At 41.5% G+C, this 17,401-nt stretch overlaps 1 protein-coding gene across 2 annotated transcripts in view; it reads right to left on the bottom strand.

The window, feature by feature from the left end:
- The window catches only part of LOC111855588 (E3 ubiquitin-protein ligase Midline-1), a 71,905-nt gene extending 69,136 nt beyond the window's left edge, over positions 1-2,769 (bottom strand). The window contains exon 1 of one of the 2 annotated variants that reach the window (XM_023834750.2): positions 2,624-2,769. The gene's annotated coding sequence lies outside the window, so the exon portion shown is untranslated. The remainder of the gene's footprint in view (positions 1-2,623) is intronic. The other variant, XM_023834754.2, reaches the window with a different exon arrangement.
- Positions 2,770-17,401: the final 14,632 nt, after the last annotated feature.

Below are 17,401 nucleotides of genomic sequence, written 5' to 3'. Positions count from 1 at the left end.
GCATTTTTGTTGTTTTTGAGATGAGACCACTAATAATCTAAATTCAAGCTTCCTCAATATATGTTTCAGTCAGGGGTTAAAGTAGAATTAGTGAGGAGGGGTTGTCCATGATACAGAGTAGGGGGGTTCTTGAATAAGACCCTCTGTATATTAGTTTATTAGCCATCATATATATACCTATATAAAATTTACTATGGTTTCCTATGGTTTTTATCGAGTAACCATAGTTTTACTATGGTACCTCATGGTACTTTGGTACTACCCATAGTACTACCATGGTTTGGAAAGACCATGGTAAAACAAAAACCATGGTAAAGACCATGGTAAAACAAAAACCATGGTAAAGACCATGGTAAAACAAAAACCATGGTTTATGACCAAGATTATACTAGGGTTTAACTGTAGTGAAACCATGATAAAACCATAGTAATGGTTTCCATAGTTACCCAAAAAAAAATGAAAAATGGCAAACCATTGTAAACCATGGTTATTTAATCATAGTAAAACCATGGTTAATTTTCGTAAGGGTATATACCATGGGTCTCCAACTCCGGTCCTGGAGAGCTACTATCCAGTAGGTTTTCTGTCCCACTTGGCCACTGATGAGCCACACCTGTTCCTGGTATTTACCTGAGAACAGGTGTGGCTCATCAGAAGCCGGGTATGATAGAAAACCTACTGGACGGTAGCTCTCCAGGACCGGAGTTGGAGACCCCTGGTATATACACACACACACACACACACACACACACACAACGGCACCAATATATGTTCATATATATATATTCATATATATATATATATATTTTTTTTTTTTTCATATATATATATATTCGTATATATATATTCATATATATGTGCAGTAGGTTCATTTCCTTTCTCTGCATGTCATGTTACCACTTTAAAGCAATACAAGATAAACTTAAAAATGTGATGAAAAAGCTGTTTCTGTTAGATTTGGGTATTGTACACATTGCATGATTAATTATTGTACTTGAATTTTTTGTAACATAATATGTAAATGAAACTTAAAAATTCACTACATTTATTTATTTGCAATGTCTATGTGAAAATGCAAGTTATTCATTGATTGCTTCTTACACACATCTTATCTCGTAAATTTGTAAAATTCAAAAACACAGCACAAAAATCAAGGCATCATGTATCAATACTGTAACTACTCAAGAAATCAGAGGAACTAATGAAAATTAACATTTAAACTGATACAAAAACATGATTTTAACACAAAACTGACCTTTTATTAAACCGTTCACTTTGAAATTTTTATTGAATTTTGGGACATTAAATAAAAAGGATAATGTTGAAGGACGTAGAGCTGTGCTCCAGCAAGATGCAATTTGGACATAAGCAATATGCAATATTAAGAACCAATGTTCACTCAGTCCTCGTGTAATCAAATGAAGAATTTTGTTGAGAACCTCTGGGAAAACAGGATACAAAGTGTTTTCACCATTATATACTACTGATGTCAGTGTCAGGAGGCTCTGATTCCTCCAGAATAAACCCTTGTCTCCAATTCCCTGACATGATCCTCTCAGCGGATGAGCAGGGCATGTTCCTACAGGAGCTTCCCTGAAAAAAAAGCTTTCCTTCTTCTGTGGACTGGGGTGACCAACCTGATCTTTGATTGTACATATTTGTTCATTGTGTTGCCCATGTCACTCACAGTGAGAGCCAAATCGTGTCATGTTTCAGTTCCGGAAAATGCTGCCAGGAAGCCATTAGGGAGGACACAGCACATCTGCAAACACATCTAGTGCAACACTGCAGGTTGCTGTATTTTATTTCTTCATGGCTTTTTGACACCCACCAGCCAAACAAAATATTTGATAGCGAATGTCTCCCAGCATAACGGTAACTTGAAAAATATGACATATCTGGTGTGTAAATTTGCTTGTGAAAAACCTGGTTCATTGTGACAGTGGACAGATACATAGAACACGGAGAACAGGCTGATTTCATGGGAAACCGTGGGATTACATTGGGAAGCCAAGTAGAGCTACTTATCAAGCCGCTGTTTTGCTGTCTAACACAAACCAGAAAAACCAGAAAGCAACAAGAACCAGACCAGTGCATACAAGCTCTCATTTTTTTAGCAAATAACTCATAATTCAGTTACATTACCAAAAGGAATCAGTGCAGTTCATAGTATCATTATCCTGGCATGAGAAGTACCATAGCAGCTGGTTAGGACTGACCTTATAACATTTTCCTCAGCTTTTAGGATCAAGCAATTTGTGTTTAGGGTCAGATTCTGTTCTGCTGATATAACTGAGAAACTGAAGACATGAAACAATCTCCTGATAAAACAGGGCTTGTGTTTCCAGTGATTTTATACTGCTACTGGGTGTCCTAGTTACAAAAGGTAACGGTAAGGGTTATTGAATCCTTGTAAAGCTAATGTTCATTTCAGGTTCTTCTTCCAAGCCATTTCAATGACGAGGCAATACTCACAATGATATTTATTCATACTCACAATGATAGTGATACCATGATCAATACTCACACAGACAAAAACAAAGCAAATCAGAAGAGCACATTTTTTTCTCTATTTCTCTATTTTGTCTATTGCCACAAGACTCAAAACTTGTTTGCCTCCTACCTGCTTCCCCATTGTTGCCCTTTGTCTTTGACTGTCTCTCAGGACCAAGGAGTAAATCAGCTTCTCTTCAGCGAAGTTTATCGTCTCACTCTTGTGAAGAGGATATTTCTGCAGCTGCCAGGAGATTACTCCTCCTCATCGAGTGTGGAAACACCTACCTCCCTCGCTCATGCCATTTAGTTCCTCTGAACTGCAGGTTTGCACACGAGGGCCATGGTGAGGAATGCTCTACCTAAAAATGCAAGCAAAAAGGATACAGTCATGTCTAAGAAGAATAGGTTTTCCAAGGGAAGTCACAGAAAATACAGATGAATGACCTGTAAACAGGGAAAACACTACACAAAATTTCCCTTATATTGATAAATCTATAGATGCTTAAAAAATACATCACACACGTAATCATGAATCATGAATTTAGATACATTTTCTACATCAATTTGGCATTCTGAGTGGTGAGTTTTGAGTCTAGTTTAAGCTAATAGATAACCTCTGAAACTGTGTTCCATAACAGTCTCCATTTAAAAGTGGATATATTGATGGATGAAGTCAAAAGAAGGGGAAATAAAAGAAGCCTTTTTACTTCGCACAAAGTGAATGCTGAAGTGAACCTGAAAACCCAAAGCCAGCGATTCACTGGAGGTTGATGTCTTGGTAATTCATAAAGTGCACAATTAATATGTGCTTTATCGCTGATTTAACTGGCTCTCGTTCGGTCATGTCAGTACCTGGCAAAGGGCCATACCTTTACGGCTGGGCATGTCTGCCCAAGGAGGCCTTGTTTTCCCAACTGATGACCTGCTGGAGCCACATGGGGAAAGAACCACTACAGGCAACCGAGTTGCTGCCCTTGATATGCAAATCAGAAGCGTCCATCTTTCTGCGGTCTTCCTCTGATAGAATTATGGCTATAGACTTCAAATTTGAAAAAAAAGCCACGGATTACAGTAAGGTACAAGAAACAGCCCGTAGACACTTCAGTGCTTAAAAACTTGTTATGGCTTTCGGGGAGATTACGTCACCCTGACAGAGTTAATGTCATCACAAAGGACACAAGTTCCATGCTTGCAAATTGTGCATCAAACATGTTTTATTTATTACTAACTATTCAATGATTTATAATTACAGCTTTTGTTTCTTAGACTTAATGACCTCACAAAAAATGGCCAATATTGATTTGACAAGATATGTTTTATAATATTATATTTTTAAAAGAATATAATACAGTATATAGCGATCTCTAGGGGCAGCTCATTCCCTTTTTTGCCGTCAGAGAAATGCCTCAGTACAAGTGAACCCCACAAATTACACTTGGGATAAGTGAACACTCGTTACCTAGATCAGCATGTACCATTTGGGTTTTAAGGAGCCCTTACTCCCTTCGCTCAGCTCAATAGCACAGTGCTGCTGGCTCACAGGAAGTGAGCATCCTTAGATATGACTGTCTTCAATACTGACGACTGGGATTCACATTATGCTTGAGTTTGTTGATGTTTTGCAAGGGCTACTTTATGATACAATAACTGACATACCATCCAATCACATAAGGACCATCACTGGCACTAATCCCACTATCAGTTCATGATTTAAGCACTCTAGTTCAACCAACCAATGGGAACCCTATGCTTACCAGGTTAATTCCTCTGTTCTCAAAAAGTTTATATATTGAGTTAAAATATGCTGATAGTACGTATAAATAACTTCTGTTGTTTTCCTGACATTGTAAAGTTTATTTTATTATGCTTGAAAAAAGTGATCTCAAACTGATTTGGTGCCTTTGTTTGTTTTAACATAACCTGGAGACATCTGCTTCAACACACAGTAAGAGCTGTTTGGAAGGTTAATTAAGAAATTAAATTTCCAGAGAAGAAGAGAGATAGTACTGTTAACTCCATCGTCTTATTCCTGAAACACAATTCCAGTGTGAACTGCATCATTGCAGCCGGCTCGCTGAGGAATCCCCTGGAATGTGGTTCTAGCCGTTCACAGGCCACAGCGGGACTTATGCTGGGATTTTTGTAGCCATTCTGGGTCCCTGCACAGACTTGTCAAATTCATCCGCTCTGAATCATTAGTTTCCTTTGACAAAGTCTCATCCTCCTCACCACTGAGCATTTATTCTAGCCAGATGACAGGCCAAGAAAAAACTAACAAAACAAGAAGAAGATGAAGCACGTACCAGCAGCCCCTGATCTGTACTACAAAGAATCATATGTTTCACACTAGGAATAAGAGTGACTGCAAAGGAGCGTGACAGAGGAAAAGGGCAAGGAACTTCCGTGTGCCGAGATCCCTGTGGAGAGTGGTGGGAATGCATTCTGAGACAGCTCCATTCCCGATTCAGTTTCAAGTATTGGGAATTAATTCCAGATACTTGCTCTCAAATCCTACAAGGCTACAGTTGTACAAACATGTGTGTGCCCACAGTGCCAAGCCAGTCGACTGCATCTGGAAGATACAGTACCAGGGACGAGCATATTTTTCCTGCCCTGCAGTGGTGTAGAAAGGCACAACTGATGTCTAAAGGCTAAAGAAAGATCATGTAAATGGGGAAATCGGCAAAATGTAAGGCATTGTATTACACTTAATTTATTCTTCAGAAGCTTTCATTCAAAGAAGCAGAGATTTTGGAGAAGGCGCGGTCAGTCAGTACCTGGAACAATTGGGGATTAAGAGCCTTGCTCAAGGGCGAAACTATGCTGACCCTGGAATTTGAACCAGTGACCTTCCAATCACAGATGCAGTGTCCCACACTGCTGAACCACACACAACCCCATTATATTGCATCATACCTGTTTGTAAAATTAAAACACAGAGCACATAAAGGTCCCCAGTGGGTAAATATGCTAATGTAATGTATTGTGTAATGTATTATGTTGCTCTCTAAAGAAGGAACAGCTTCATATATGTGAATATTTAACCTTTGTTCTGTGTTAGCTTTCCGTTCTCTTATGTTAGACGGGTCGGTGCCGACCCGTGTCTTAAATCAGCCATAAAATACCCTCAAAACAATAATTTATCCAATTTGTTTCTTACCTCTTGGTTACCTTGTTAAGCTTCCTTATCCATAAAAAGTGTCAGGGTCAGCCCCTGCTGTGGTCCTTCCGTGTCCCTTCCCCGTTTGACCAGCAGGTGTTGCTGGTCATCCCGTTCTTTATGTTAGTCTTTGTTCTCCCCTGTTACCTGTCTGGTCTTGTGGCTCAATGTGTTGAGCATCCAGTTGTGTGTACCCTTCTGTCCTGTGTTCAAGTCCCACCTCCTCTGTCTTTGTACTTTGCTCCCTAGTGTTTCATTTGAGTGTTTCTAGTTCCTGTATCTGGTGACGTTGTATTTGGTTTTTGGTTTTGTTCCTTGTGCCCCTGCTTGTGTCTTTACCTGTTCTGTAATTCCCCAGTGTTAGTTTCTGTTTCCTTGGTTAGTTCTTAGTTTCCCTGTTTTTAGTTCCTTTGAGTTTATTAGTTTCATCTGTGCCCTGTTTCCCTGGTCTTTGTTAATTAGTCTCACCTGTCCTGTGTTAGTCTCGTTACTCCTTAGTATTTTAGTTCCTGCTTCTGTTCAGTTCCCCAGTGGTTCGTTGTTGTTGTTTGACGGTTGCGATGTTAGATGGTTTTGATATTCTCAGTGTTAGATGTGTATTCGGTTTTTGTTATTTAGTCTTTGTTAATCCCCTTTAGTTTTTGACCCCTTGCTGTGTCCGCAGTGTTTTCTGTTTTGTTTAATAAACCCCGCTTTTGTTCCTGGAGCTGCCAGTGGGTCGTCCACCTTTCCTGTTTGCACTATTGCCACGTTCATGTGCCTGAACCGCCCGGATCCCTGACAAAAAGATTGGTTTTAATTAGGGCTGTCAAAATTAACGGGTTAACGCAGATTAATCCATCATCATGATTAATCTGATTAAAATTTTTAACGCAGTTAACCCATCTGCAGCGCAGAATGACTCAAAATACATGAAATGTCTCTGTCAACCCATTTCGGGCAGCTTTGGTCCGTTCCATTTGCCCTCGGAACTCGTATTCCGAATCGGATTCCGAGTTTTGAAGCCGGAAGTGACGGCATGCGCAATCCCGTTTCTCGGAGATCCGAGAAATATCTCAGAGCAGCACAGAGGATCCCGAGTTCAGAATCCAAGATGGATGCGCCCTTTATCAACAGAAGGGAAAGTTGTAGTTTTATACTGTTAAAGCACTACTTCTCATTTGTGGCTCATTAAATCGGTCGCACACACCATACCGTCCAACTTATCTGTGGACGTGTTGCTACGGAGTTTTATACGTAAAGCACCGCGTGTAATGTGTTGTCAACTGATATTGCTAACAATGGCAAATAACCGGGCTAGAATTTCATGATTAGTTGGATTATTTGTCGGATTTACGGTAGTTCGGGCTAATTGTAAGTGAACGAAGATAAAGACCATTTAAACTGAGGTACCTTAAACCTGACAAGTTGTCCGGCTAAGCAAAAAATCTTGCCTTTTGATATGGGTCCATGGTATTGTACTTCTGTGGCAGATGGAATGCATCCGACTCATGTTCAAGATGTTCAATAAACATGTTAAGTGCATATATATTCCCTTTTTTCTTGAGTCTGTTTGCTCATGCAAAATGAAATGCGATTAATATAGATTAAAAATGAATTATATTTAATCGTGATTAATCAAAATTAATCCACAGCAACCCTGTGATTAATCTGATTAAAAATTTTAATCGTTTGACAGCACTAGTTTTAATATTTTTGGTGTGGCTTTCTGGACCTTTCTTTTGACAGCATACCCCCCTTGTTTTCAATAAAAAAATAATGGTAAAATAAACGTCAAGAGAATTATATAAATAAACTGAATTGGTCTTATCTTGCCATGTCTGGGCATGCCTTGCCTAGTGATTTATTCTTTTTTTTTATTATTATTATTTTGTTTAAATAGAGGTTCCTGATGCAGTGCACAAATTTATGTGGTGCTTTTATGCATTTTAAACTTACAAACGGGTCGGTGCCGATCCCGATACCATACTGAATTTCAGCACAGTCGATGTGGTGCAGTGATACAGGGGTTAGTGCAGTAACGCCACACCTCCAGGCTGTGTGCACATGTGTAAGTATCTCCCTGTGTTCCATGGGTTTCCCTTAGACTTTCCAGGTTCTGGCCACCATCCAATAACATGCAGTGAGGTGAATTACCACGTGTGTGTGCCATGCAGCAGACAAGATCAAAAGTCTGCACAATGTGATAAAAATCTGCTGTTTTGACCTTATGGGGACATTTTTTTCAGTCTCCAAAAGGGGAAACAGAATTTTACAAAGGTATATATTCCTTATATTTCTCTCTCTCTCTCTCTGTTTGTGTGTGTGTTCATCCTGTGACAGGTTGTGTGCTTTATAGTACAAATGGAGGAAAACCATTTGTTTTCTGGGACAGAAATTTGTGTTGTTTCACAACTATTCAGTTTGCTTCCTGTAAAAAAATTAAATAAAATAAAAAACATCTGGATAAAACAAGTCATTAAAAGAGTAGCCCGATATGCGTCTTCTGCAAAATTTCATGACTGTCTTCAAAACTGAGGGGCCGGAGCCCATCTATATCCAGCCAACTGCGAGGGGGTCACATGGGTGGGATTCTGACCAATGGGAATGGAGGAAGAACATCCATGATCACAGAGTGGAGGTGGAGAACCTTCACTCTATAATAATAAATCATATGTATATAAAACATAATACTGATGATGATGGTGATGATGGTAAACATAAAGTAATTCCACTTTAGATGTATTGTTATGCAAAAGGGTTTGGATAGATATTAAAAATTTAAATAATCAGTCTTCTGGTCTTTCTAATGCAAATCAAGTTCACAAAACACCAGCTGTGCGAAATTTGGACAACATCTGCTCATATCAAATGCTCAAGGGTCCATAGCAAATGTTCGGAGTGTTTTCCAGCAAAGGCTCGGCTGCTGTTACCTGTTTCTCTGCATTCTGTGCCGGCCGAGCGGCTGGCACACTGCGCTTGCGAGGGCTCCGCAGAGAGGGTGTGTGCACATGTTGTCAACAGCTTCGGTGTCTGAGGACAGTGTGGATAAGTCACGATGGGTTGCAGCTGAGGCCGCTGCCAAGACTGAGGAAAACTGTAGTTAAAACACTGCCAATGAGCTCAGCCTGAGGATAAGCCAATTGATAATTCAGTGGAAAATATCTAAACATCCAAGAAAAAGACTTATTCTTTAGCAACAATGGACTGTGGTAGGACTACATCCAAAAGTCTGCTAAAGGTTTTTACTAGATCCGTGCATGATTATTACGCACTCCACCTACTGTACGATCCAAGTTGTACTTGATTCTATGTAAACTTTTTAATCAATGTTTAAATCAACGACACTCTCTCAGACGTGCCTGTGACACAAACAGAAGAGTTTCCTGATGTCCAGCAAAATCTCAAGTGCTCTCATTGTGGCTTCCATTATAATGAGATAACTGGAGTATCAGAAACGTTCTGGGCCCATTAAGGGAATCAGTACCCAGTATTCAGAGGAAAAAGTGAGGCATCACTTGTGGAGCAGATCTGCTGATGACAGACTATCCCCTCCCAGGGTGATGCGGTAAGTGCACATGGAAACCCTGCAGCTAACGTCACAACACTCTCACTGCCATTCGCCTTCACTGCCTTTTTCCATGCTATTCTAATGGTACACTCTGCTCATTTTGTTGTTAAGTCAGCGTTGCTGTAATTTTCAGTTTATTCATTGTACTCAGTGTCGGTGCCAGAACAAATCTCATGTGGTAGGGAGTGGAGGCGGGGGAGCAATAGTAAAAGTTTTCAAACTGGGGGTGGGGGGGTAGTAGGGGGCTGTAAAAATTGTTGATAGAGGGTGGGCTGTGATGGTAAAAGTTGCCGCTTGGCACTGAGCAGCAGTTTGTGCCGACACTGGTTGTACTTTCAAGAATGCAGTGTCACGAATTAGGACCCCATCCCAAACACCTCATCTTCTCGTGTTTCTTTTCCCTTTTTTCCTTTTCTCCCTTTTTCATCCCAGGCATGGGTGAGGTTCCCAAGGTCTGGACTTCACCTCACTTCTGACATTCCTAATCTCTCCCACACCCCAGACTTTCTATGTTCTCCCTGCCATCGTGCAGGGCTGGGACACCTCTACCCTTTTCTTGCCATGACGTGGGCTCTAGCTTGGCTGCTCTTCACATTCTGGCCTTTTGTGGTCTCATCTATACTGCTGTCCGATAAGCGTGTCTCCCAGGGGAATCATGGGAATTATCACCATTTGTCCTTCTGAGTATTTTGGACTTAAGAGGCCCAGAGGTCAATGCAGGTTAGCCTGTGTCTTTCAAAGCCTCAGTGCCCGTTGAATTGAATGTTTACTCCAACCGCTGAAGCAGCTCTGACGAAAGAACTGTATGGATTCACTGGGACTCCTGCAAGAAACTATACTCTATACCAATGGGTTAATTATTTTTGCAGTTTCCCTGCCGTTCTGACCTTATACTACCCAGACACTTACTCAATTTCAGCCCATCCTAAACCCCAAATTTCAGCTCAATCACCTCATCAAGGGATCATTTTCATGTCTTCCATTTTTTTGCAGAACGGTTTCTTTCTCTCTCTGCGATTCCATCTGGCAACTTTCGATTAGTGCCGGGTGAAATCAAACAGAAGCCCAGTGGCCTTGTGACTCTGGTGCAGAATGCAGGTAGGTGTCCTCATTAGCAGCCCCTGACCTTGGCAGACAGATGGACCCTAATGATCATCCCCAGACAGGACCTGTGTAATGGTTAAATCTCCCCATCCAGACTTGCTCCAAAAAAGTGGCAATGCACAGGCACTCAAATCATTCTTACCAACAGCTGCAGGCTGAACCATATATATATATATATACACTCATCTAAAGGATTATTAGGAACACCTGTCCAATTTCTCATTAATGCAATTATCTAATCAACCAATCACATGGCAGTTGCTTCAATGCATTTAGGGGTGTGGTCCTGGTCAAGACAATCTCCTGAACTCCAAACTGAATGTCAGAATGGGAAAGAAAGGTGATTTAAGCAATTTTGAGCGTGGCATGGTTGTTGGTGCCAGACGGGCCGGTCTGAGTATTTCACAATCTGCTCAGTTACTGGGATTTTCACGCACAACCATTTCTAGGGTTTACAAAGAATGGTGTGCAAAGGGAAAAACATCCAGTATGCGGCAGTCCTGTGGGCGAAAATGCCTTGTTGATGCTAGAGGTCAGAGGAGAATGGGCCGACTGATTCAAGCTGATAGAAGAGCAACTTTGACTGAAATAACCACTCGTTACGACCGAGGTATGCAGGAAAGCATTTGTGAAGCCACAACACGCACAACCTTGAGGCAGATGGGCTACAACAGCAGAAGACCCCACCGGGTACCACTCATCTCCACTACAAATAGGAAAAAGAGGCTACAATTTGCACGAGCTCACCAAAATTGGACAGTTGAAGACTGGAAAAATGTTGCCTGGTCTGATGAGTCTCGATTTCTGTTGAGACATTCAAATGGTAGAGTCAGAATTTGGCGTAAACAGAATGAGAACATGGAACCATCATCCCTTGTTACCACTGTGCAGGCTGCTGGTGGTGGTGTAATGGTGTGGGGGATGTTTTCTTGGCACACTTTAGGCCCCTTAGTGCCAGTTGGGCATCGTTTAAATGCCACGGCCTACCTGAGCATTGTTTCTGACCATGTCCATCCCTTTATGACCACCATGTACCCATCCTCTGATGGCTACTTCCAGCAGGATAATGTCCCATGTCACAAAGCTCGAACCATTTCAAATTGGTTTCTTGAACATGACAATGAGTTCACTGTACTAAAATGGCCCCCACAGTCACCAGATCTCAACCCAATAGAGCATCTTTGGGATGTGGTGGAACGGGAGCTTCGTACCCTGGATGTGCATCCCACAAATCTCCATCAACTGCAAGATGCTATCCTATCAATATGGGCCAACATTTCTAAATAATGCTTTCAGCACCTTGTTGAATCGATGCCATATATATATATATATATCCATCCATTGTCCAACCCGCTTATCCCACTGGGTCGCGGGGAGTCCGGAGCCTATCCCGGAAGCAACAGGCACGAGGCAGGGAACAACCCTGGACAGGGGGCCAGCCCATCGCAGGGCACACTCACACACCATTCACTTACACACGCACACCTAAGGGCAATTTAGCAACGCCAATTAGCCTCAGCATGTCTTTGGACTGTGGGGGGAAACCGGAGTACCCGGAGGACATGCAAATTCCAAATTGACCCAGGCGGAGACATGCTGCTAACCACTGCACCACCATACATACATACATACATACATACATACATACATACACACACACACACACACACACACACACACACACATACATACATACATACATACATACATACATACATACACACACACACACACACACACACACACACACACATATACACACACACACACACACACACACACACACACACACACACACACACACACAGTGGGACCTCGGTTCTCGAACTTAATCCATTACGGACTCCGGATCGAATCCTAAAAAGTTCTGATCGAATTTTTCCCCATAAGAAATAATGGAAAACCAATTAATTGGTTCCTGGCCCCCAAAATTACACCTAAATATGTTTTTTTTAGCATTTAAACACAAAATGAACAGGATAAAACAAGAACAGCATTTTTTTCTTAATGGCGTCCAAAACGATAAAGATCTTATCCAAACATTACCCCTGTCCTGCCCTGATCTTCCGCTCCTTCCGTGTGCCACGCCCCCTCGTTAACCTCGTGTGGGATCCCCATGTGATCAGCTGTTTCTGGTTGTTGTCATTAGTCCTCTGTATTAAGTCCGCGTTTCAGTTTGTTTCCCCAGTCCGGTCATTGGGTGCATTCGACTTGCTTACAGCGCTGGCTTAAAGCAACACATTCTGATCCTGACGCAATGCATTACGGTTAGATGCTTTGCGACCTCTCACCCGGCTGCACAAACTGGAACCGCCTCCGTGACGACACACCTTTGCCCTTATTGGCTGAAGAGTTTAGTGACACGTGTCACTACCGAAAATGTTACACCAACCGAAAATGTAACTTCCGCTACTACGCATGCGCACGCTTGCAACTTCTGGAAGGAGGCGTGCTATTTTTACGGCCTCGCGTCACATTTCATCGTCTGTTGATTTTTGATGAGAATGTCGACAGCGAGAGGAAAGAGAAGATTTAACCGGATAATGATGGAGTCCTTCAACTTTAACAGATTTTACTTCGCATAGGCCTTTAATGCCCAATGTGCTTCAGAAGGAGCGACGCAAAATACAGAGTATGGCCATCAATTTTACAGTCAAAGGTGACATTACTTTAATGTTACCATTTATGTACTACTCCCAGTTCGATGTGCTGTGAAGTTACTTAAACTAAACCTGCTTTTTTCTCCTTAGTCATTTCTTTTCTTAATTGTATCAGTGTAATTACCACACACTCGTGTCAGTTGTGGCAGCTGAGTCTTGTGGTGCTAAATGAAGCAAATTTATATTTGTTTCTGACAGACGACCGATTGTTTTATCTTGGGCCAAACCGCACGGGTGAGGGTAAAATGCGGATTCCACCGGACGTAAACAATAGACAATGCGCAGTATTGGGCCTCTGGGACTGGAAGTGTACATTACGCATACGTAATAATGAAGTGCCAGAAAATGTGGTTTCGTGGACGCATGCGTGATGAATGTGCGCATGCGTAGTAGTGGAAGTTACATTTTCGGTAGGTGACAACACGCATGACGTTTGTATCCCAGGCAGTTCCAATGCGTAATCTGCTATTTCTCCCGAATATCACGTAAAGCAGTGATAACTGGTTTTCAGTTAATTTACCTGGTAAAATACAGTTTAAATAAACTACATAAATACTCTAATAGTACACGTAAGTTAGTGGTTTATTTGTTGTTGGTTACTGTAATGTTCTGGTTTTTTTTTTTTTTTTGATTAATCGTCCAGTCTGTGAAGAACGCATTCAAGTAAGAATTGCATTGTAGTATGACTCATTTCCTGGCGCGAGAACCGAAGTACCACTGTATATATATCCAAGTCCAGACGGCTATAGATTGCCGTCCAGCAAAACTTTTTTTTTTTTTTTATAAAGGCCAGGCAGGTTTATCAGTCATAGTTACTGACTCACTGTTTAATACGACACACACACATATAATAAACATGAACAGCAATTCAGAGAGCTAGCAAACATGACTAGTGATTAGTGCAGACACTTGGGCGGGTGGATGACACTACAGAGTGTTGTAATTATTATAATCATGAACAAATACTGGGAGAGATTTAATTATCTTCTAAAGGAGTTCTCAGATCCAATGAGAGCACACAAGTTTTATAAGGCCGGGCAGAGATGAAGCACCATTCATATCTGGGGCGTTAGCTTTTCCGTACTTGCAGCACAGATACTGAAAAACATTCAGTATCAAGCAAAGTCTCAAAGATTCTGCTTCGTGTTTATGTTCACAGCCCAGGCAAAGCACATGAGAGACGGGCCTCTGCTCAAGAATCTGTAACAAGTCCAGGAGGAGTATGAGCCCAGCCCAACATGAGTCAAGCAGTCAGTTTTCCTTGGAATATACCCCAAATCTCAAGAAGAACATTAGTAGGTATTTATTTAACACTTAAAAGGTACAGGTTTATGGATTTTAATTGTTGGATTCGTTTAGCGAACCTCGTATGTTGGACCCATTAGCCCAGATGCAGAGATCAGAGGTCAGAGATCAAGAGTTTGTTCATGGCCTCAGATGAAAACTTTTTTTCTCAGTACTTCTGGTTTATTCTTAATACTTTTGGTTCATTCTATGCGCATTTGGTATCAAGAACGCAAATGAGAAAAGTCTGATGTTTGTGTCAAGTTTCATTTGGGCCAGCATTGAATTTCTCTTAACATATACATAAATACTAACAGAATTCAGCGCATTTTCCATTTGTATTTAGTATGGGCACATGACAAATAAACTGTCACTGGTGTTTGTATATGATAGAAGCACAGGGCAGAGCTCAAAGCTCTGCTACCCAGGGTTTCTGGATTTTCTCCTCTCTAAGAACAACTACATCGCCTAGTATAGTACCACACTGGGTCATGTGACCACACACAGCCTGTGCATCTTCTGGTCCGCAGTCTGTAAATACAGAGGCCCGAGCATCATAGTCAACTACACGCTATGCCTTTAACTATAGGCAGCTTTAGACCCTATTTAGCCCCTCCTTCAGTAAATGTAATCATATGGGACATGGGAGGGTGGGGACTTGTGGTGTCCAAACCATAGAACTGACCCTGGCTTCAGTCTCCACCCCAAAGTGCTCCTGTCCAGCCCGCAAGGGCGTTCTCTCCTTTGTCTAACATAAGCCCAGCTGCAGCGGGCCGCCGTCAATGACAGCATGTTGGAAAGTATGCGTAACGCACCGCGTTAACGCCGTGGAAACGGCGCGGCGGTAAACGGCGACGCCCCTGCAGAATCTATAAAAGTGAACAGGAGGCGCCGTTTCCACTCCACCCCCTTCTTTGCCCCTGATTCCGGGAGCGGCGAGGACGGCTTATTGCAGAGGAGGGTTGCGCTTGAGGTCGACGTTACGCTGCCAGCAGAGAGAGAAGGACTGGGCTGCGAGGCAGGAGCCGCACGCCGGTGGGAAGAAGGTTTCGTGTGAAGCTGAAGGCACCAGGAGGCTGTAACCACATGCAGCCAGTACAGCAACCAATGAGAGGGCAGGAAAACGGCAAGAGTAACGGAAATATCCGAATGTCTCCAGAAAGGAAAACCAAGGCCTATTAGTATAGTAAATGTTTATTAAAACTGAAATTCTGCAACTTTTCTGGCTCTATTGTGGAGGGAAAACTTTATATCAGTTGCCATCCAGTTAGTTTTCTCTTCAGTTTTACCAAACGTGATGCTGGGTGCATTTTTTAACACTCTTCAATTTTTACTCTGTGACATCAAACATTGACACGTATGACATATATAACGTATAGCTAATGCTAATGCCAGCCTTATGTTCTGAGCTTTGTAATTCAAATTTTAAATATTGATCCATGCTTATCATGAGGGCTAACAGAAACCATCAGGCAGAACAAATAAAATATGGCTTATGTTAATTTTCTCTCGTTTTACATTTTATAGTTTAAGCTTTGCAGTTGTTACCAAGATAAGTAGATAAGAATCACATTAGCAGACCTGTATATTGTTCTGTTTTTTTTTTATTTTTTTATATAGATTTCAGGCTGTGTATTAAATACAAGCTGCTTTTAGTAATGTGCAATTAGATGTGTCTGGGATGGGTAAAATTCTCTTTGATTTTAGCTGCAGCTCAATGCACAGCAGACTGCAGGTTTCTATACATAGTTTCCTCTGCAAAGCCCTGGCTGTGGGCACAGCGGAGTACGGCCAGTGTCTCCCACGCAATGGGACCCCACTGCATGGACCCTGTGTAACAGGGGGAGACCGCAAAGGCCAGTGAGAGCCAGCATGCATCACACTTGGCGGCTTTGCTTGAACTCAAGAAGAAAGTATAGGAAGGACTGGCAAATAAGAATGCAGAAAAGTGAAATTGTATCAAATTATACACACTTCTATTATCCAAGATTACACAGTAGTCACTATAAAACCTGAAAAGTCTTTACATAAGTATGCAGCTCTACTTAAATTTTCCTCCCAAAATATGGTGATTTTTTTTTGCATGAAGATGCTTTTCCCCTGTGTTGATGTTTCCCTCTAGTGGTTCCACATCAGAACTACAAGGCATGCTTTACTTAATGATTCCACAAAGACAAGACATGCTGCAATCCGTACTGTCTACAATCCGCCCATTTTTGGTAGCCGCTTGTCCTATTCAGGGTCGAAGAGGGTCTGGAGTCTATGATCGCAAGACAGAAAACAAGCCAAGATGGGGCACCCATTGCTGGGCATTTACACCTACAGACCATTTGGTAACTCCAGTTAACCCCAGAATGTTTTGGACTGTGGGAGGAAACCCCACTCTACACACTTGTAACTCAGATGGAGACAGAAACCCTGGTCCCAGAGGTGTGAGGCAATAGTGCTAACAACTGCACCACCGCAACAGCCCTTATTGTCAACTATTCTAACTGTATTATAACCTTTTTTTAATGACACTGGTACATTTAGAATCATATGTTTGTGAAAGTGATATCATGGGGAAAACATGCAAACTGTGCACACACACACATACACACACACACACATACAATTTTATTCATATCGTTGTCGGGATCATTCATTAATTTCTATGGGAAAAAACCCTAAATGCCAACAATGACAACCTTAACCCCTACCCATCCCTAACCTTAATCATAAGTAACCAAAGAAATACAAAAAAACATTTTTACTTTTTTGATCGGTCACAGATTTAAAAAAAACTGAGTTTCCCCTTGTGGGGACCAAACAACACCCACTGTAAAAAGTCACATTACTGATATGCGTATCATCAGCTTAAAGCAAATGGTTTATTTCTTGAAGATGTACTCAAAACATCTGAAAAGTACAGATTTCTGTAACATTTTAAATTGAAAAGTCATACTGCAGTTTTAATGTGCCTATATCACAAAACTGAATTTTAAAATGACGTGCTCATATTTTGACCATAGTGTTACGCAAAAGTGATTCACAGTTGTAGCTGTGAAAAGGCACTTCAACCACAAAAATACTCTCCAGTAAACAATGTTCATGTTATTAAATGGTGTGTGTAAGCCATCTCTAATTCAGAATCCATGCGTCTCCATC

Source organism: Paramormyrops kingsleyae, chromosome 1 (genome assembly GCF_048594095.1).
Source record: "Paramormyrops kingsleyae isolate MSU_618 chromosome 1, PKINGS_0.4, whole genome shotgun sequence".
NCBI classification, from domain to species: Eukaryota; Metazoa; Chordata; class Actinopteri; order Osteoglossiformes; family Mormyridae; genus Paramormyrops; species Paramormyrops kingsleyae.
Note: the sequence above shows the minus strand (reverse complement) of the source record. Positions and strands in the feature narration are given on the sequence as shown.